This window comes from Taudactylus pleione, unplaced genomic scaffold, assembly GCF_031769625.1.
Source record: "Taudactylus pleione unplaced genomic scaffold, aTauple2 ptg000016l, whole genome shotgun sequence".
Taxonomy (NCBI): domain Eukaryota; kingdom Metazoa; phylum Chordata; class Amphibia; order Anura; family Myobatrachidae; genus Taudactylus; species Taudactylus pleione.
The window spans coordinates 17,202,405-17,223,528 of record NW_028284418.1 but is presented as its reverse complement, the minus strand read 5'-3'; the positions used below and the strand labels follow the sequence as shown (position 1 = coordinate 17,223,528).

At 33.1% G+C, this 21,124-nt stretch overlaps 11 non-coding genes across 11 annotated transcripts; all 11 read left to right on the top strand.

Moving 5' to 3' along the window:
• Nucleotides 1-1,146: 1,146 nt before the first annotated feature.
• Nucleotides 1,147-1,228, top strand: TRNAL-UAG (transfer RNA leucine (anticodon UAG)). Its single transcript has one exon. It is a non-coding gene; the product is annotated as a tRNA-Leu (tRNA).
• A 1,650-nt stretch (nt 1,229-2,878) lies between these two features.
• On the top strand, nt 2,879-2,960 carry TRNAL-UAG (transfer RNA leucine (anticodon UAG)). The gene has a single exon. It is a non-coding gene; the product is annotated as a tRNA-Leu (tRNA).
• Nucleotides 2,961-4,609: 1,649 nt separating this feature from the next.
• On the top strand, nt 4,610-4,691 carry TRNAL-UAG (transfer RNA leucine (anticodon UAG)). The gene has a single exon. It is a non-coding gene; the product is annotated as a tRNA-Leu (tRNA).
• A 1,650-nt stretch (nt 4,692-6,341) lies between these two features.
• On the top strand, nt 6,342-6,423 carry TRNAL-UAG (transfer RNA leucine (anticodon UAG)). The gene has a single exon. It is a non-coding gene; the product is annotated as a tRNA-Leu (tRNA).
• A 3,381-nt stretch (nt 6,424-9,804) lies between these two features.
• Nucleotides 9,805-9,886, top strand: TRNAL-UAG (transfer RNA leucine (anticodon UAG)). Its single transcript has one exon. It is a non-coding gene; the product is annotated as a tRNA-Leu (tRNA).
• Nucleotides 9,887-11,536: 1,650 nt separating this feature from the next.
• TRNAL-UAG (transfer RNA leucine (anticodon UAG)) lies at nt 11,537-11,618 on the top strand. The gene has a single exon. It is a non-coding gene; the product is annotated as a tRNA-Leu (tRNA).
• A 1,649-nt stretch (nt 11,619-13,267) lies between these two features.
• On the top strand, nt 13,268-13,349 carry TRNAL-UAG (transfer RNA leucine (anticodon UAG)). Its single transcript has one exon. It is a non-coding gene; the product is annotated as a tRNA-Leu (tRNA).
• A 1,650-nt stretch (nt 13,350-14,999) lies between these two features.
• On the top strand, nt 15,000-15,081 carry TRNAL-UAG (transfer RNA leucine (anticodon UAG)). Its single transcript has one exon. It is a non-coding gene; the product is annotated as a tRNA-Leu (tRNA).
• A 1,650-nt stretch (nt 15,082-16,731) lies between these two features.
• TRNAL-UAG (transfer RNA leucine (anticodon UAG)) lies at nt 16,732-16,813 on the top strand. Its single transcript has one exon. It is a non-coding gene; the product is annotated as a tRNA-Leu (tRNA).
• A 1,650-nt stretch (nt 16,814-18,463) lies between these two features.
• Nucleotides 18,464-18,545, top strand: TRNAL-UAG (transfer RNA leucine (anticodon UAG)). Its single transcript has one exon. It is a non-coding gene; the product is annotated as a tRNA-Leu (tRNA).
• Nucleotides 18,546-20,195: 1,650 nt separating this feature from the next.
• On the top strand, nt 20,196-20,277 carry TRNAL-UAG (transfer RNA leucine (anticodon UAG)). Its single transcript has one exon. It is a non-coding gene; the product is annotated as a tRNA-Leu (tRNA).
• The last annotated feature ends 847 nt before the right edge of the window (nt 20,278-21,124 follow it).

Below are 21,124 nucleotides of genomic sequence, written 5' to 3'. Positions count from 1 at the left end.
ACTGCCATCTTTATTATACAAAGAGTAGGGCAGTTATTGATGGCAAAGTGATTCTTTTTTTCCATTAGATAGGATATTACCCAGCTGAAGTTGGTTGGTTAAAGATTCCTGTACCTACTCAACAGTTCATCATTGTTACAAGAGACTTATCAAACGTTTTAAAAATGTTATCTGCTAAGAGTAAAGATGAGCCAAATTAAGTTGGCATGAATTAATTAGAAGTAATATCATAACTAATATTTAATTACTGAGTGGTCTTATCATACAATTAGAGATGGAAATGTTGGCAACGTTACTCATTGGTATAAATTGATGGATTTATATTCCGCTTTCTCTATCTTTCCTATATCCCTGGATTTTAATCTCACAGCTGTCTATTTTAGGCATTTGAATAATACTTAAAAGTTATTTGGATACATCAGTTGCACTAAATGAAGGAAATTTGAAGACAAATATAATCATTACTTGTTAAATGTACCTGGCTTCTTTTGCATTTTATCTCAGCTTTTCCTGACTTTGGGTAAAGTTTTGAATGACATTCCAGATATGAGAGCTAAAATATTTTAAAGTGTTAAGCAGGTTGTAGGATGACAGAGCTATTCAAGCTGCTGGAATCAAATCCCACTGCTGCCATATTTATTCTCCAAGGAGAAGATCCAGTGATATATATCAAAGTGCTTTCCTAAAGTAGATAAGGTATAAAAGAAGCTAAATTTGTTTAATGGAAGCACACCATAAGCTGTCACATGCAGTAGCTCAAAACAAGTTATCATGGTTTTAATAGTTTTCTCAAACCTTTTTTAGAACTATCTAAAATGTATTGTTGCTCTCAAAAAGTGGCTTTGAATATCTCTGCGATCTACATTATGCATCTAGCAAGCATCTCAATTTTTTAATATGTCAGTTAAAACAAACAAAAAGTAACTGAGAAAATTAAAAAATCAGTTCTCATCAATATTACCAAGTAAAACATGGATGTTTTTACCTTTCATTGAAATCTTGTATTAGCGAATTGTTTTTCATTTCCTAGACTTTTAACATGACACTTCTTTCCAAGTGTCGCTTTAAAACAAAATTAAACATTTAATTTGCAGCAATCTTAATTATATGAAAGATCTGTGAGATAAGAACTCCATGTGTGCTAGTGGTAGCATGGCCGAGCGGTCTAAGGCGCTGGATTTAGGCTCCAGTCTCTTCGGAGGCGTGGGTACAAATCCCACTGCTGCCTATCTTATTTTCCAAAGAATTGATTTTTGATCAGATATTAACCAACTAAAAAAGGTTGGTGATAATACCCTGCATTAGCCACCAAGTTCCCAACAGTTCATCATAGTTGCAACAGTCTATTCAAACCTTTAAAATAATGATATCTGCTAACAATAAAGATATTCAAATTTTAATTTCGCATGAAGTAATTATGTGCCCTATCAGAACTAATATTTTATTACTTCATGCATCTCAATTTCTTTTGTTATTTCAATGAAAATAAACAAAATGCAATTCTATATAAAATCTGAATTTCTCATCGGATTTATGTTTAATAATGAACTTTCTTTTAACTTTTGCTGACATCTTTTCAATTAATACTTTAAAACAAAAAAACCCTTTTATTTTGATGTTCTAGATCTGTGAGCTACCCTAACAACATGCACATGTGGTAGCATGGCCGAGCAGTCTAAGGCGCTGGATTAAGGCTCCAGTCTCTTTGGAGGTGTGGGTGCAAATCTCACTACTGCCATCTTTATTATACAAAGAGTAGGGCAGTTATTGATGGCAAAGTGATTCTTTTTTTCCATTAGATAGGATATTACCCAACTGAATTTGGTTGGTGGAAGATTCCTATAGCTACTCAACAGTTCATCATTGTTACAAGAGACTTCCCAAACGTTTTAAAAATGTTATCTGCTAAGAGTAAAGATGAGCCAAAATTAAGTTGGCATGAAGTAATTAGAAGTAATATCATAACTAATATTTAATTACTGAGTGGTCTTATCATACAATTAGAGATGGAAATGTTGGCAACGTGACTCATTGGTATAAATTGATGGATTTATATTCTGCTTTCTCTATCTTTCCTATCTTTCTGGATTTTAATCTCACAGCTGTCTATCTTAGGCATTTGAATAGTACTTCAAAGTTATTTGGATACATCAGTTGCACTAAATGAAGGAAATTTGAAGACAAATATAATCATTACTTGTTAAATGTACCTGGCTTCTTTTACATTTTATCTCTGCTTTTCCTGACTTTGGGTAAAGTTTTGAATGACATTCCAGATATGAGAGTAAAAATATTTTAAAGTGTACAGCAGGTTGTAGGATGACAAAGCTATTCAAGCTGCTGGAATCAAATCCCACTGCTGCCATATTTATTCTCCAAGGAGAAGATCCAGTGATATATATCAAAATTTATTCCTAAAGTAGATAAGGTATAAAAGAAGCTAAATTTGGTTGGTGGAAGCACACCATAAGCTGTCACATGCAGTAGCTCAAAACAAGTTATCATGGTTTTAATAGTTTTCTCAAACCATTTTTAGAACTATCTAAAATGTATTGTTGCTCTCAAAAAGTGGCTTTGAATATCTCTGCGAGGTACATTATGCATCTAGCAAGCATCTCAATTTTTGAATATGTCAGTTAAAACAAACAAAAAGTTACTGAGAAAATTAAAAAATCAGTTCTCATCAATATTACCAAGTAAAACATGGATGTTTTTACCTTTCATTGAAATCTTGTTTTAGCGAATTGTTTATCATTTCATAGACTTTTAACATGACACTTATTTCCAAGTGTCGCTTTAAAACAAAATTAAACATTTAATTTGCAGCAATCTTAATTATATGAAAGATCTGTGAGACACGAACTCCATGTGTGCCAGTGGTAGCATGGCCGAGCGGTCTAAGGCGCTGGATTTAGGCTCCAGTCTCTTCGGAGGCGTGGGTTGAAATCCCACTGCTGCCAATTTTATTTTCCAAAGAATTGATTTTTGATCAGATATTAACCAACTGAAAAAGGTTGGTGATAGTACCCTGCATTAGCCACCAAGTTCCCAACAGTTCATCATAGTTGCAACAGTCTTCTCAAACCTTTAAAATAATGATATCTGCTAACAATAAAGATATTCAAATTTTAATTTTGCATGAAGTAATTATGTGCCCTATCAGAACTAATATTTTATTACTTCATGCATCTCAATTTCTTTTGTTATTTCAATGAAAATAAACAAAATGCAGTTCAATAAAAAATCTGAATTTCTCATCGGATTTATGTTTAATAATGAACTTTCTTTTAACCTTTGCTGACATCTTTTCAATTAATACTTTAAAACAAAAAAACCCTTTAATTTTGATGTTCTAGATCTGTGAGCTACCCTAACAACATGCACATGTGGTAGCATGGCCGAGCAGTCTAAGGCGCTGGATTAAGGCTCCAGTCTCTTTGGAGGTGTGGGTGCAAATCTCACTACTGCCATCTTTATTATACAAAGAGTAGGGCAGTTATTGATGGCAAAGTGATTCTTTTTTTCCATTAGATAGGATATTACCCAACTGAATTTGGTTGGTGGAAGATTCCTATAGCTACTCAACAGTTCATCATTGTTACAAGAGACTTCCCAAACGTTTTAAAAATGTTATCTGCTAAGAGTAAAGATGAGCCAAAATTAAGTTGGCATGAAGTAATTAGAAGTAATATTATAACTAATATTTAATTACTGAGTGGTCTTATCATAAAATTAGAGATGGAAATGTTGGCAACGTGACTCATTGGTATAAATTGATGGATTTATATTCCGATTTCTCTATCTTTCCTATCTTTCTGGATTTTAATCTCACAGCTGTCTATCTTAGGCATTTGAATAGTACTTCAAAGTTATTTGGATACATCAGTTGCACTAAATGAAGGAAATTTGAAGACAAATATAATCATTACTTGTTAAATGTACCTGGCTTCTTTTACATTTTATCTCTGCTTTTCCTGACTTTGGTAAAGTTTTGAATGACATTCCAGATATGAGAGTAAAAATATTTTAAAGTGTACAGCAGGTTGTAGGATGACAGAGCTATTCAAGCTGCTGGAATCAAATCCCACTGCTGCCATATTTATTCTCCAAGGAGAAGATCCAGTGATATATATCAAAATTTATTCCTAAAGTAGATAAGGTATAAAAGAAGCTAAATTTGGTTGGTGGAAGCACACCATAAGCTGTCACATGCAGTAGCTCAAAACAAGTTATCATGGTTTTAATAGTTTTCTCAAACCTTTTTTAGAACTATCTAAAATGTATTGTTGCTCTCAAAAAGTGGCTTTGAATATCTCTGCGATCTACATTATGCATCTAGCAAGCATCTCAATTTTTGAATATGTCAGTTAAAACAAACAAAAAGTAACTGAGAAAATTAAAAAATCAGTTCTCATCAATATTACCAAGTAAAACATGGATGTTTTTACCTTTCATTGAAATCTTGTATTAGCGAATTGTTTATCATTTCATAGACTTTTAACATGACACTTCTTTCCAAGTGTCGCTTTAAAACAAAATTAAACATTTAATTTGCAGCAATCTTAATTATATGAAAGATCTGTGAGATAAGAACTGCATGTGTGCCAGTGGTAGCATGGCCGAGCAGTCTAAGGCGCTGGATTTAGGCTCCAGTCTCTTCGGAGGCGTGGGTTCAAATCCCACTGCTGCCAATCTTATTTTCCAAAGAATTGATTTTTGATCAGATATTAACCAACTGAAAAAGGTTGGTGATAGTACCCTGCATTAGCCACCAAGTTCCCAACAGTTCATCATAGTTGCAACAGTCTTCTCAAACCTTTAAAATAATGATATCTGCTAACAATAAAGATATTCAAATTTTAATTTTGCATGAAGTAATTATGTGCCCTATCAGAACTAATATTTTATTACTTCATGCATCTCAATTTCTTTTGTTATTTCAATGAAAATAAACAAAATGCAATTCAAAAAAAAATCTGAATTTCACATCGGATTTTTGTTTAATAATGAACTTTCTTTTAACCTTTGCTGACATCTTTTCAATTAATACTTTAAAACAAAAAAACCCTTTAATTTTGATGTTCTAGATCTGTGAGCTACCCTAACAACATGCACATGTGGTAGCATGGCCGAGCAGTCTAAGGCACTTGATTAAGGCTCCAGTCTCTTTGGAGGTGTGGGTGCAAATCTCTCTACTGCCATCTTTATTATACAAAGAGTAGGGCAGTTATTGATGGCAAAGTGATTCTTTTTTTCCATTAGATAGGATATTACCCAGCTGAAGTTGGTTGGTGGAAGATTCCTGTACCTACTCAACAGTTCATCATTGTTACAAGAGACTTCCCAAACGTTTTAAAAATGTTATCTGCTAAGAGTAAAGATGAGCCAAAATTAAGATGGCATGAATTAATTAGAATTAATATCATAACTAATATTTAATTACTGAGTGGTCTTATCATACAATTAGAGATGGAAATGTTGGCAACGTTACTCATTGGTATAAATTGATGGATTTATATTCCGCTTTCTCTATCTTTCCTATCTCCCTGGATTTTAATCTCACAGCTGTCTATTTTAGGCATTTGAATAATACTTAAAAGTTATTTGGATACATCAGTTGCACTAAATGAAGGAAATTTGAAGACAAATATAATCATTACTTGTTAAATGTACCTGGCTTCTTTTGCATTTTATCTCAGCTTTTCCTGACTTTGGGTAAAGTTTTGAATGACATTCCAGATATGAGAGCTAAAATATTTTAAAGTGTTAAGCAGGTTGTAGGATGACAGAGCTATTCAAGCTGCTGGAATCAAATCCCACTGCTGCCATATTTATTCTCCAAGGAGAAGATCCAGTGATATATATCAAAGTGCTTTCCTAAAGTAGATAAGGTATAAAAGAAGCTAAATTTGGTTAATGGAAGCACACCATAAGCTGTCACATGCAGTAGCTCAAAACAAGTTATCATGGTTTTAATAGTTTTCTCAAACCTTTTTTAGAACTATCTAAAATGTATTGTTGCTCTCAAAAAGTGGCTTTGAATATCTCTGCGATCTACATTATGCATCTAGCAAGCATCTCAATTTTTGAATATGTCAGTTAAAACAAACAAAAAGTAACTGAGAAAATTAAAAAATCAGTTCTCATCAATATTACCAAGTAAAACATGGATGTTTTTACCTTTCATTGAAATCTTGTATTAGCAAATTGTTTTTCATTTCCTAGACTTTTAACATGACACTTCTTTCCAAGTGTCGCTTTAAAACAAAATTAAACATTTAATTTGCAGCAATCTTAATTATATGAAAGATCTGTGAGATAAGAACTCCATGTGTGCCAGTGGTAGCATGGCCGAGCGGTCTAAGGCACTGGATTTAGGCTCCAGTCTCTTCGGAGGCGTGGGTTCAAATCCCACTGCTGCCAATCTTATTTTCCAAAGAATTGATTTTTGATCAGATATTAACCAACTGAAAAAGGTTGGTGATAGTACCCTGCATTAGCCACCAAGTTCCCAACAGTTCATCATAGTTGCAACAGTCTTCTCAAACCTTTAAAATAATGATATCTGCTAACAATAAAGATATTCAAATTTTAATTTTGCATGAAGTAATTATGTGCCCTATCAGAACTAATATTTTATTACTTCATGCATCTCAATTTCTTTTGTTATTTCAATGAAAATAAACAAAATGCAATTCTATAAAAATTCTGAATTTCTCATCGGATTTATGTTTAATAATGAACTTTCTTTTAACTTTTGCTGACATCTTTTCAATTAATACTTTAAAACAAAAAAACCCTTTTATTTTGATGTTCTAGATCTGTGAGCTACCCTAACAACATGCACATGTGGTAGCATGGCCGAGCAGTCTAAGGCGCTGGATTAAGGCTCCAGTCTCTTTGGAGGTGTGGGTGCAAATCTCACTACTGCCATCTTTATTATACAAAGAGTAGGGCAGTTATTGATGGCAAAGTGATTCTTTTTTTCCATTAGATAGGATATTACCCAACTGAATTTGGTTGGTGGAAGATTCCTATAGCTACTCAACAGTTCATCATTGTTACAAGAGACTTCCCAAACGTTTTAAAAATGTTATCTGCTAAGAGTAAAGATGAGCCAAAATTAAGTTGGCATGAAGTAATTAGAAGTAATATCATAACTAATATTTAATTACTGAGTGGTCTTATCATACAATTAGAGATGGAAATGTTGGCAACGTGACTCATTGGTATAAATTGATGGATTTATATTCCGCTTTCTCTATCTTTCCTATCTTTCTGGATTTTAATCTCACAGCTGTCTATTTTAGGCATTTGAATAGTACTTCAAAGTTATTTGGATACATCAGTTGCACTAAATGAAGGAAATTTGAAGACAAATATAATCATTACTTGTTAAATGTACCTGGCTTCTTTTACATTTTATCTCTGCTTTTCCTGACTTTGGGTGAAGTTTTGAATGACATTCCAGATATGAGAGTAAAAATATTTTAAAGTGTACAGCAGGTTGTAGGATGACAGAGCTATTCAAGCTGCTGGAATCAAATCCCACTGCTGCCATATTTATTCTCCAAGGAGAAGATCCAGTGATATATATCAAAATTTATTCCTAAAGTAGATAAGGTATAAAAGAAGCTAAATTTGGTTGGTGGAAGCACACCATAAGCTGTCACATGCAGTAGCTCAAAACAAGTTATCATGGTTTTAATAGTTTTCTCAAACCTTTTTTAGAACTATCTAAAATGTATTGTTGCTCTCAAAAAGTGGCTTTGAATATCTCTGCGATCTACATTATGCATCTAGCAAGCATCTCAATTTTTGAATATGTCAGTTAAAACAAACAAAAAGTAACTGAGAAAATTAAAAAATCAGTTCTCATCAATATTACCAAGTAAAACATGGATGTTTTTACCTTTCATTGAAATCTTGTATTAGCGAATTGTTTATCATTTCATAGACTTTTAACATGACACTTCTTTCCAAGTGTCGCTTTAAAACAAAATTAAACATTTAATTTGCAGCAATCTTAATTATATGAAAGATCTGTGAGATAAGAACTCCATGTGTGCCAGTGGTAGCATGGCTGAGTGGTCTAAGGCACTGGATTTAGGCTCCAGTCTCTTCGGACGCTTGGGTTCAAATCCCACTTCTGCCAATCTTATTTTCCAAAGAATTGATTTTTGATCAGATATTAACCAACTGAAAAAGGTTGGTGATAGTACCCTGCATTAGCCACCAAGTTCCCAACAGTTCATCATAGTTGCAACAGTCTTCTCAAACCTTTAAAATAATGATATCTGCTAACAATAAAGATATTCAAATTTTAATTTTGCATGAAGTAATTATGTGCCCTATCAGAACTAATATTTTATTACTTCATGCATCTCAATTTCTTTTGTTATTTCAATGAAAATAAACAAAATGCAATTCAAAAAAAAATCTGAATTTCACATCGGATTTTTGTTTAATAATGAACTTTCTTTTAACCTTTGCTGACATCTTTTCAATTAATACTTTAAAACAAAAAAACCCTTTAATTTTGATGTTCTAGATCTGTGAGCTACCCTAACAACATGCACATGTGGTAGCATGGCCGAGCAGTCTAAGGCACTTGATTAAGGCTCCAGTCTCTTTGGAGGTGTGGGTGCAAATCTCACTACTGCCATCTTTATTATACAAAGAGTAGGGCAGTTATTGATGGCAAAGTGATTCTTTTTTTCCATTAGATAGGATATTACCCAGCTGAAGTTGGTTGGTGGAAGATTCCTGTACCTACTCAACAGTTCATCATTGTTACAAGAGACTTCCCAAACGTTTTAAAAATGTTATCTGCTAAGAGTAAAGATGAGCCAAAATTAAGATTGCATGAATTAATTAGAATTAATATCATAACTAATATTTAATTACTGAGTGGTCTTATCATACAATTAGAGATGGAAATGTTGGCAACGTTACTCATTGGTATAAATTGATGGATTTATATTCCGCTTTCTCTATCTTTCCTATCTCCCTGGATTTTAATCTCACAGCTGTCTATTTTAGGCATTTGAATAATACTTAAAAGTTATTTGGATACATCAGTTGCACTAAATGAAGGAAATTTGAAGACAAATATAATCATTACTTGTTAAATGTACCTGGCTTCTTTTGCATTTTATCTCAGCTTTTCCTGACTTTGGGTAAAGTTTTGAATGACATTCCAGATATGAGAGCTAAAATATTTTAAAGTGTTAAGCAGGTTGTAGGATGACAGAGCTATTCAAGCTGCTGGAATCAAATCCCACTGCTGCCATATTTATTCTCCAAGGAGAAGATCCAGTGATATATATCAAAGTGCTTTCCTAAAGTAGATAAGGTATAAAAGAAGCTAAATTTGGTTAATGGAAGCACACCATAAGCTGTCACATGCAGTAGCTCAAAACAAGTTATCATGGTTTTAATAGTTTTCTCAAACCTTTTTTAGAACTATCTAAAATGTATTGTTGCTCTCAAAAAGTGGCTTTGAATATCTCTGCGATCTACATTATGCATCTAGCAAGCATCTCAATTTTTGAATATGTCAGTTAAAACAAACAAAAAGTAACTGAGAAAATTAAAAAATCAGTTCTCATCAATATTACCAAGTAAACATGGATGTTTTTACCTTTCATTGAAATCTTGTATTAGCAAATTGTTTTTCATTTCATAGACTTTTAACATGACACTTCTTTCCAAGTGTCGCTTTAAAACAAAATTAAACATTTAATTTGCAGCAATCTTAATTATATGAAAGATCTGTGAGATAAGAACTCCATGTGTGCCAGTGGTAGCATGGCCGAGCGGTCTAAGGCACTGGATTTAGGCTCCAGTCTATTCGGAGGCGTGGGTTCAAATCCCACTGCTGCCAATCTTATTTTCCAAAGAATTGATTTTTGATCAGATATTAACCAACTGAAAAAGGTTGGTGATAGTACCCTGCATTAGCCACCAAGTTCCCAACAGTTCATCATAGTTGCAACAGTCTTCTCAAACCTTTAAAATAATGATATCTGCTAACAATAAAGATATTCAAATTTTAATTTTGCATGAAGTAATTATGTGCCCTATCAGAACTAATATTTTATTACTTCATGCATCTCAATTTCTTTTGTTATTTCAATGAAAATAAACAAAATGCAATTCTATAAAAATTCTGAATTTCTCATCGGATTTATGTTTAATAATGAACTTTCTTTTAACTTTTGCTGACATCTTTTCAATTAATACTTTAAAACAAAAAAACCCTTTTATTTTGATGTTCTAGATCTGTGAGCTACCCTAACAACATGCACATGTGGTAGCATGGCCGAGCAGTCTAAGGCGCTGGATTAAGGCTCCAGTCTCTTTGGAGGTGTGGGTGCAAATCTCACTACTGCCATCTTTATTATACAAAGAGTAGGGCAGTTATTGATGGCAAAGTGATTCTTTTTTTCCATTAGATAGGATATTACCCAACTGAATTTGGTTGGTGGAAGATTCCTATAGCTACTCAACAGTTCATCATTGTTACAAGAGACTTCCCAAACGTTTTAAAAATGTTATCTGCTAAGAGTAAAGATGAGCCAAAATTAAGTTGGCATGAAGTAATTAGAAGTAATATCATAACTAATATTTAATTACTGAGTGGTCTTATCATACAATTAGAGATGGAAATGTTGGCAACGTGACTCATTGGTATAAATTGATGGATTTACATTCCGCTTTCTCTATCTTTCCTATCTTTCTGGATTTTAATCTCACAGCTGTCTATTTTAGGCATTTGAATAGTACTTCAAAGTTATTTGGATACATCAGTTGCACTAAATGAAGGAAATTTGAAGACAAATATAATCATTACTTGTTAAATGTACCTGGCTTCTTTTACATTTTATCTCTGCTTTTCCTGACTTTGGTTGAAGTTTTGAATGACATTCCAGATATGAGAGTAAAAATATTTTAAAGTGTACAGCAGGTTGTAGGATGACAGAGCTATTCAAGCTGCTGGAATCAAATCCCACTGCTGCCATATTTATTCTCCAAGGAGAAGATCCAGTGATATATATCAAAATTTATTCCTAAAGTAGATAAGGTATAAAAGAAGCTAAATTTGGTTGGTGGAAGCACACCATAAGCTGTCACATGCAGTAGCTCAAAACAAGTTATCATGGTTTTAATAGTTTTCTCAAACCTTTTTTAGAACTATCTAAAATGTATTGTTGCTCTCAAAAAGTGGCTTTGAATATCTCTGCGATCTACATTATGCATCTAGCAAGCATCTCAATTTTTGAATATGTCAGTTAAAACAAACAAAAAGTAACTGAGAAAATTAAAAAATCAGTTCTCATCAATATTACCAAGTAAAACATGGATGTTTTTACCTTTCATTGAAATCTTGTATTAGCGAATTGTTTATCATTTCATAGACTTTTAACATGACACTTCTTTCCAAGTGTCGCTTTAAAACAAAATTAAACATTTAATTTGCAGCAATCTTAATTATATGAAAGATCTGTGAGATAAGAACTCCATGTGTGCCAGTGGTAGCATGGCTGAGTGGTCTAAGGCACTGGATTTAGGCTCCAGTCTCTTCGGAGGCGTGGGTTCAAATCCCACTGCTGCCAATCTTATTTTCCAAAGAATTGATTTTTGATCAGATATTAACCAACTGAAAAAGGTTGGTGATAGTACCCTGCATTAGCCACCAAGTTCCCAACAGTTCATCATAGTTGCAACAGTCTTCTCAAACCTTTAAAATAATGATATCTGCTAACAATAAAGATATTCAAATTTTAATTTTGCATGAAGTAATTATGTGCCCTATCAGAACTAATATTTTATTACTTCATGCATCTCAATTTCTTTTGTTATTTCAATGAAAATAAACAAAATGCAATTCCAAAAAAAATCTGAATTTCACATCGGATTTTTGTTTAATAATGAACTTTCTTTTAACCTTTGCTGACATCTTTTCAATTAATACTTTAAAACAAAAAAACCCTTTAATTTTGATGTTCTAGATCTGTGAGCTACCCTAACAACATGCACATGTGGTAGCATGGCCGAGCAGTCTAAGGCACTTGATTAAGGCTCCAGTCTCTTTGGAGGTGTGGGTGCAAATCTCACTACTGCCATCTTTATTATACAAAGAGTAGGGCAGTTATTGATGGCAAAGTGATTCTTTTTTTCCATTAGATAGGATATTACCCAGCTGAAGTTGGTTGGTGGAAGATTCCTATACCTACTCAACAGTTCATCATTGTTACAAGAGACTTCCCAAACGTTTTAAAAATGTTATCTGCTAAGAGTAAAGATGAGCCAAAATTAAGTTGGCATGAATTAATTAGAAGTAATATCATAACTAATATTTAATTACTGAGTGGTCTTATCATACAATTAGAGATGGAAATGTTGGCAACGTTACTCATTGGTATAAATTGATGGATTTATATTCCGATTTCTCTATCTTTCCTATCTCCCTGGATTTTAATCTCACAGCTGTCTATTTTAGGCATTTGAATAATACTTCAAAGTTATTTGGATACATCAGTTGCACTAAATGAAGGAAATTTGAAGACAAATATAATCATTACTTGTTAAATGTACCTGGCTTCTTTTACATTTTATCTCTGCTTTTCCTGACTTTGGGTAAAGTTTTGAATGACATTCCAGATATGAGAGTAAAATATTTTAAAGTGTACAGCAGGTTGTAGGATGACAGAGCTATTCAAGCTGCTGGAATCAAATCCCACTGCTGCCATATTTATTCTCCAAGGAGAAGATCCAGTGATATATATCAAAATTTATTCCTAAAGTAGATAAGGTATAAAAGAAGCTAAATTTGGTTGGTGGAAGCACACCATAAGCTGTCACATGCAGTAGCTCAAAACAAGTTATCATGGTTTTAATAGTTTTCTCAAACCTTTTTTAGAACTATCTAAAATGTATTGTTGCTCTCAAAAAGTGGCTTTGAATATCTCTGCGATCTACATTATGCATCTAGCAAGCATCTCAATTTTTGAATATGTCAGTTAAAACAAACAAAAAGTAACTGAGAAAATTAAAAAATCAGTTCTCATCAATATTACCAAGTAAAACATGGATGTTTTTACCTTTCATTGAAATCTTGTATTAGCGAATTGTTTATCATTTCATAGACTTTTAACATGACACTTCTTTCCAAGTGTCGCTTTAAAACAAAATTAAACATTTAATTTGCAGCAATCTTAATTATATGAAAGATCTGTGAGATAAGAACTCCATGTGTGCCAGTGGTAGCATGGCCGAGCGGTCTAAGGCGCTGGATTTAGGCTCCAGTCTCTTCGGAGGCGTGGGTTCAAATCCCACTGCTGCCAATCTTATTTTCCAAAGAATTGATTTTTGATCAGATATTAACCAACTGAAAAAGGTTGGTGATAGTACCCTGCATTAGCCACCAAGTTCCCAACAGTTCATCATAGTTGCAACAGTCTTCTCAAACCTTTAAAATAATGATATCTGCTAACAATAAAGATATTCAAATTTTAATTTTGCATGAAGTAATTATGTGCCCTATCAGAACTAATATTTTATTACTTCATGCATCTCAATTTCTTTTGTTATTTCAATGAAAATAAACAAAATGCAATTCTATAAAAAATCTGAATTTCTCATCGGATTTATGTTTAATAATGAACTTTCTTTTAACTTTTGCTGACATCTTTTCAATTAATACTTTAAAACAAAAAAACCCTTTTATTTTGATGTTCTAGATCTGTGAGCTACCCTAACAACATGCACATGTGGTAGCATGGCCGAGCAGTCTAAGGCGCTGGATTAAGGCTCCAGTCTCTTTGGAGGTGTGGGTGCAAATCTCACTACTGCCATCTTTATTATACAAAGAGTAGGGCAGTTATTGATGGCAAAGTGATTCTTTTTTTCCATTAGATAGGATATTACCCAACTGAATTTGGTTGGTGGAAGATTCCTATAGCTACTCAACAGTTCATCATTGTTACAAGAGACTTCCCAAACGTTTTAAAAATGTTATCTGCTAAGAGTAAAGATGAGCCAAAATTAAGTTGGCATGAAGTAATTAGAAGTAATATCATAACTAATATTTAATTACTGAGTGGTCTTATCATACAATTAGAGATGGAAATGTTGGCAACGTGACTCATTGGTATAAATTGATGGATTTATATTCTGCTTTCTCTATCTTTCCTATCTTTCTGGATTTTAATCTCACAGCTGTCTATCATAGGCATTTGAATAGTACTTCAAAGTTATTTGGATACATCAGTTGCACTAAATGAAGGAAATTTGAAGACAAATATAATCATTACTTGTTAAATGTACCTGGCTTCTTTTACATTTTATCTCTGCTTTTCCTGACTTTGGGTAAAGTTTTGAATGACATTCCAGATATGAGAGTAAAAATATTTTAAAGTGTACAGCAGGTTGTAGGATGAGAAAGCTATTCAAGCTGCTGGAATCAAATCCCACTGCTGCCATATTTATTCTCCAAGGAGAAGATCCAGTGATATATATCAAAATTTATTCCTAAAGTAGATAAGGTATAAAAGAAGCTAAATTTGGTTGGTGGAAGCACACCATAAGCTGTCACATGCAGTAGCTCAAAACAAGTTATCATGGTTTTAATAGTTTTCTCAAACCTTTTTTAGAACTATCTAAAATGTATTGTTGCTCTCAAAAAGTGGCTTTGAATATCTCTGCGAGGTACATTATGCATCTAGCAAGCATCTCAATTTTTGAATATGTCAGTTAAAACAAACAAAAAGTTACTGAGAAAATTAAAAAATCAGTTCTCATCAATATTACCAAGTAAAACATGGATGTTTTTACCTTTCATTGAAATCTTGTATTAGCGAATTGTTTATCATTTCATAGACTTTTAACATGACACTTCTTTCCAAGTGTCGCTTTAAAACAAAATTAAACATTTAATTTGCAGCAATCTTAATTATATGAAAGATCTGTGAGACAAGAACTCCATGTGTGCCAGTGGTAGCATGGCCGAGCGGTCTAAGGCGCTGGATTTAGGCTCCAGTCTCTTCGGAGGTGTGGGTTCAAATCCCACTGCTGCCAATTTTATTTTCCAAAGAATTGATTTTTGATCAGATATTAACCAACTGAAAAAGGTTGGTGATAGTACCCTGCATTAGCCACCAAGTTCCCAACAGTTCATCATAGTTGCAACAGTCTTCTCAAACCTTTAAAATAATGATATCTGCTAACAATAAAGATATTCAAATTTTAATTTTGCATGAAGTAATTATGTGCCCTATCAGAACTAATATTTTATTACTTCATGCATCTCAATTTCTTTTGTTATTTCAATGAAAATAAACAAAATGCAGTTCAATAAAAAATCTGAATTTCTCATCGGATTTATGTTTAATAATGAACTTTCTTTTAACCTTTGCTGACATCTTTTCAATTAATACTTTAAAACAAAAAAACCCTTTAATTTTGATGTTCTAGATCTGTGAGCTACCCTAACAACATGCACATGTGGTAGCATGGCCGAGCAGTCTAAGGCACTTGATTAAGGCTCCAGTCTCTTTGGAGGTGTGGGTGCAAATCTCACTACTGCCATCTTTATTATACAAAGAGTAGGGCAGTTATTGATGGCAAAGTGATTCTTTTTTTCCATTAGATAGGATATTACCCAGCTGAAGTTGGTTGGTGGAAGATTCCTGTACCTACTCAACAGTTCATCATTGTTACAAGAGACTTCCCAAACGTTTTAAAAATGTTATCTGCTAAGAGTAAAGATGAGCCAAAATTAAGTTGGCATGAAGTAATTAGAAGTAATATCATAACTAATATTTAATTACTGAGTGGTCTTATCATACAATTAGAGATGGAAATGTTGGCAACGTGACTCATTGGTATAAATTGATGGATTTATATTCTGCTTTCTCTATCTTTCCTATCTTTCTGGATTTTAATCTCACAGCTGTCTATCATAGGCATTTGAATAGTACTTCAAAGTTATTTGGATACATCAGTTGCACTAAATGAAGGAAATTTGAAGACAAATATAATCATTACTTGTTAAATGTACCTGGCTTCTTTTACATTTTATCTCTGCTTTTCCTGACTTTGGGTAAAGTTTTGAATGACATTCCAGATATGAGAGTAAAAATATTTTAAAGTGTACAGCAGGTTGTAGGATGAGAAAGCTATTCAAGCTGCTGGAATCAAATCCCACTGCTGCCATATTTATTCTCCAAGGAGAAGATCCAGTGATATATATCAAAATTTATTCCTAAAGTAGATAAGGTATAAAAGAAGCTAAATTTGGTTGGTGGAAGCACACCATAAGCTGTCACATGCAGTAGCTCAAAACAAGTTATCATGGTTTTAATAGTTTTCTCAAACCTTTTTTAGAACTATCTAAAATGTATTGTTGCTCTCAAAAAGTGGCTTTGAATATCTCTGCGAGGTACATTATGCATCTAGCAAGCATCTCAATTTTTGAATATGTCAGTTAAAACAAACAAAAAGTTACTGAGAAAATTAAAAAATCAGTTCTCATCAATATTACCAAGTAAAACATGGATGTTTTTACCTTTCATTGAAATCTTGTATTAGCGAATTGTTTATCATTTCATAGACTTTTAACATGACACTTCTTTCCAAGTGTCGCTTTAAAACAAAATTAAACATTTAATTTGCAGCAATCTTAATTATATGAAAGATCTGTGAGACAAGAACTCCATGTGTGCCAGTGGTAGCATGGCCGAGCGGTCTAAGGCGCTGGATTTAGGCTCCAGTCTCTTCGGAGGTGTGGGTTCAAATCCCACTGCTGCCAATTTTATTTTCCAAAGAATTGATTTTTGATCAGATATTAACCAACTGAAAAAGGTTGGTGATAGTACCCTGCATTAGCCACCAAGTTCCCAACAGTTCATCATAGTTGCAACAGTCTTCTCAAACCTTTAAAATAATGATATCTGCTAACAATAAAGATATTCAAATTTTAATTTTGCATGAAGTAATTATGTGCCCTATCAGAACTAATATTTTATTACTTCATGCATCTCAATTTCTTTTGTTATTTCAATGAAAATAAACAAAATGCAGTTCAATAAAAAATCTGAATTTCTCATCGGATTTATGTTTAATAATGAACTTTCTTTTAACCTTTGCTGACATCTTTTCAATTAATACTTTAAAACAAAAAAACCCTTTAATTTTGATGTTCTAGATCTGTGAGCTACCCTAACAACATGCACATGTGGTAGCATGGCCGAGCAGTCTAAGGCACTTGATTAAGGCTCCAGTCTCTTTGGAGGTGTGGGTGCAAATCTCACTACTGCCATCTTTATTATACAAAGAGTAGGGCAGTTATTGATGGCAAAGTGATTCTTTTTTTCCATTAGATAGGATATTACCCAGCTGAAGTTGGTTGGTGGAAGATTCCTGTACCTACTCAACAGTTCATCATTGTTACAAGAGACTTCCCAAACGTTTTAAAAATGTTATCTGCTAAGAGTAAAGATGAGCCAAAATTAAGTTGGCATGAAGTAATTAGAAGTAATATCATAACTAATATTTAATTACTGAGTGGTCTTATCATACAATTAGAGATGGAAATGTTGGCAACGTGACTCATTGGTATAAATTGATGGATTTATATTCTGCTTTCTCTATCTTTCCTATCTTTCTGGATTTTAATCTCACAGCTGTCTATCATAGGCATTTGAATAGTACTTCAAAGTTATTTGGATACATCAGTTGCACTAAATGAAGGAAATTTGAAGACAAATATAATCATTACTTGTTAAATGTACCTGGCTTCTTTTACATTTTATCTCTGCTTTTCCTGACTTTGGGTAAAGTTTTGAATGACATTCCAGATATGAGAGTAAAAATATTTTAAAGTGTACAGCAGGTTGTAGGATGACAAAGCTATTCAAGCTGCTGGAATCAAATCCCACTGCTGCCATATTTATTCTCCAAGGAGAAGATCCAGTGATATATATCAAAATTTATTCCTAAAGTAGATAAGGTATAAAAGAAGCTAAATTTGGTTGGTGGAAGCACACCATAAGCTGTCACATGCAGTAGCTCAAAACAAGTTATCATGGTTTTAATAGTTTTCTCAAACCTTTTTTAGAACTATCTAAAATGTATTGTTGCTCTCAAAAAGTGGCTTTGAATATCTCTGCGAGGTACATTATGCATCTAGCAAGCATCTCAATTTTTGAATATGTCAGTTAAAACAAACAAAAAGTTACTGAGAAAATTAAAAAATCAGTTCTCATCAATATTACCAAGTAAAACATGGATGTTTTTACCTTTCATTGAAATCTTGTATTAGCGAATTGTTTATCATTTCATAGACTTTTAACATGACACTTCTTTCCAAGTGTCGCTTTAAAACAAAATTAAACATTTAATTTGCAGCAATCTTAATTATATGAAAGATCTGTGAGACAAGAACTCCATGTGTGCCAGTGGTAGCATGGCCGAGCGGTCTAAGGCGCTGGATTTAGGCTCCAGTCTCTTCGGAGGTGTGGGTTCAAATCCCACTGCTGCCAATTTTATTTTCCAAAGAATTGATTTTTGATCAGATATTAACCAACTGAAAAAGGTTGGTGATAGTACCCTGCATTAGCCACCAAGTTCCCAACAGTTCATCATAGTTGCAACAGTCTTCTCAAACCTTTAAAATAATGATATCTGCTAACAATAAAGATATTCAAATTTTAATTTTGCATGAAGTAATTATGTGCCCTATCAGAACTAATATTTTATTACTTCATGCATCTCAATTTCTTTTGTTATTTCAATGAAAATAAACAAAATGCAGTTCAATAAAAAATCTGAATTTCTCATCGGATTTATGTTTAATAATGAACTTTCTTTTAACCTTTGCTGACATCTTTTCAATTAATACTTTAAAACAAAAAAACCCTTTAATTTTGATGTTCTAGATCTGTGAGCTACCCTAACAACATGCACATGTGGTAGCATGGCCGAGCAGTCTAAGGCACTTGATTAAGGCTCCAGTCTCTTTGGAGGTGTGGGTGCAAATCTCACTACTGCCATCTTTATTATACAAAGAGTAGGGCAGTTATTGATGGCAAAGTGATTCTTTTTTTCCATTAGATAGGATATTACCCAGCTGAAGTTGGTTGGTGGAAGATTCCTGTACCTACTCAACAGTTCATCATTGTTACAAGAGACTTCCCAAACGTTTTAAAAATGTTATCTGCTAAGAGTAAAGATGAGCCAAAATTAAGTTGGCATGAAGTAATTAGAAGTAATATCATAACTAATATTTAATTACTGAGTGGTCTTATCATACAATTAGAGATGGAAATGTTGGCAACGTGACTCATTGGTATAAATTGATGGATTTATATTCTGCTTTCTCTATCTTTCCTATCTTTCTGGATTTTAATCTCACAGCTGTCTATCATAGGCATTTGAATAGTACTTCAAAGTTATTTGGATACATCAGTTGCACTAAATGAAGGAAATTTGAAGACAAATATAATCATTACTTGTTAAATGTACCTGGCTTCTTTTACATTTTATCTCTGCTTTTCCTGACTTTGGGTAAAGTTTTGAATGACATTCCAGATATGAGAGTAAAAATATTTTAAAGTGTACAGCAGGTTGTAGGATGACAAAGCTATTCAAGCTGCTGGAATCAAATCCCACTGCTGCCATATTTATTCTCCAAGGAGAAGATCCAGTGATATATATATAAATTTATTCCTAAAGTAGATAAGGTATAAAAGAAGCTAAATTTGGTTGGTGGAAGCACACCATAAGCTGTCACATGCAGTAGCTCAAAACAAGTTATCATGGTTTTAATAGTTTTCTCAAACCTTTTTTAGAACTATCTAAAATGTATTGTTGCTCTCAAAAAGTGGCTTTGAATATTTCTGCGAGGTACATTATGCATCTAGCAAGCATCTCAATTTTTGAATATGTCAGTTAAAACAAACAAAAAGTTACTGAGAAAATTAAAAAATCAGTTCTCATCAATATTACCAAGTAAAACATGGATGTTTTTACCTTTCATTGAAATCTTGTATTAGCGAATTGTTTATCATTTCATAGACTTTTAACATGACACTTATTTCCAAGTGTCGCTTTAAAACAAAATTAAACATTTAATTTGCAGCAATCTTAATTATATGAAAGATCTGTGAGACAAGAACTCCATGTGTGCCAGTGGTAGCATGGCCGAGCGGTCTAAGGCGCTGGATTTAGGCTCCAGTCTCTTCGGAGGCGTGGGTTCAAATCCCACTGCTGCCAATTTTATTTTCCAAAGAATTGATTTTTGATCAGATATTAACCAACTGAAAAAGGTTGGTGATAGTACCCTGCATTAGCCACCAAGTTCCCAACAGTTCATCATAGTTGCAACAGTCTTCTCAAACCTTTAAAATAATGATATCTGCTAACAATAAAGATATTCAAATTTTAATTTTGCATGAAGTAATTATGTGCCCTATCAGAACTAATATTTTATTACTTCATGCATCTCAATTTCTTTTGTTATTTCAATGAAAATAAACAAAATGCAATTCTATAAAAAATCTGAATTTCTCATCGGATTTATGTTTAATAATGAACTTTCTTTTAACTTTTGCTGACATCTTTTCAATTAATACTTTAAAACAAAAAAACCCTTTTATTTTGATGTTCTAGATCTGTGAGCTACCCTAACAACATGCACATGTGGTAGCATGGCCGAGCAGTCTAAGGCGCTGGATTAAGGCTCCAGTCTCTTTGGAGGTGTGGGTGCAAATCTCACTACTGCCATCTTTATTATACAAAGAGTAGGGCAGTTATTGATGGCAAAGTGATTCTTTTTTTCCATTAGATAGGATATTACCCAACTGAATTTGGTTGGTGGAAGATTCCTATAGCTACTCAACAGTTCATCATTGTTACAAGAGACTTCCCAAACGTTTTAAAAATGTTATCTGCTAAGAGTAAAGATGAGCCAAAATTAAGTTGGCATGAAGTAATTAGAAGTAATATCATAACTAATATTTAATTACTGAGTGGTCTTATCATACAATTAGAGATGGAAATGTTGGCAACGTGACTCATTGGTATAAATTGATGGATTTATATTCTGCTTTCTCTACCTTTC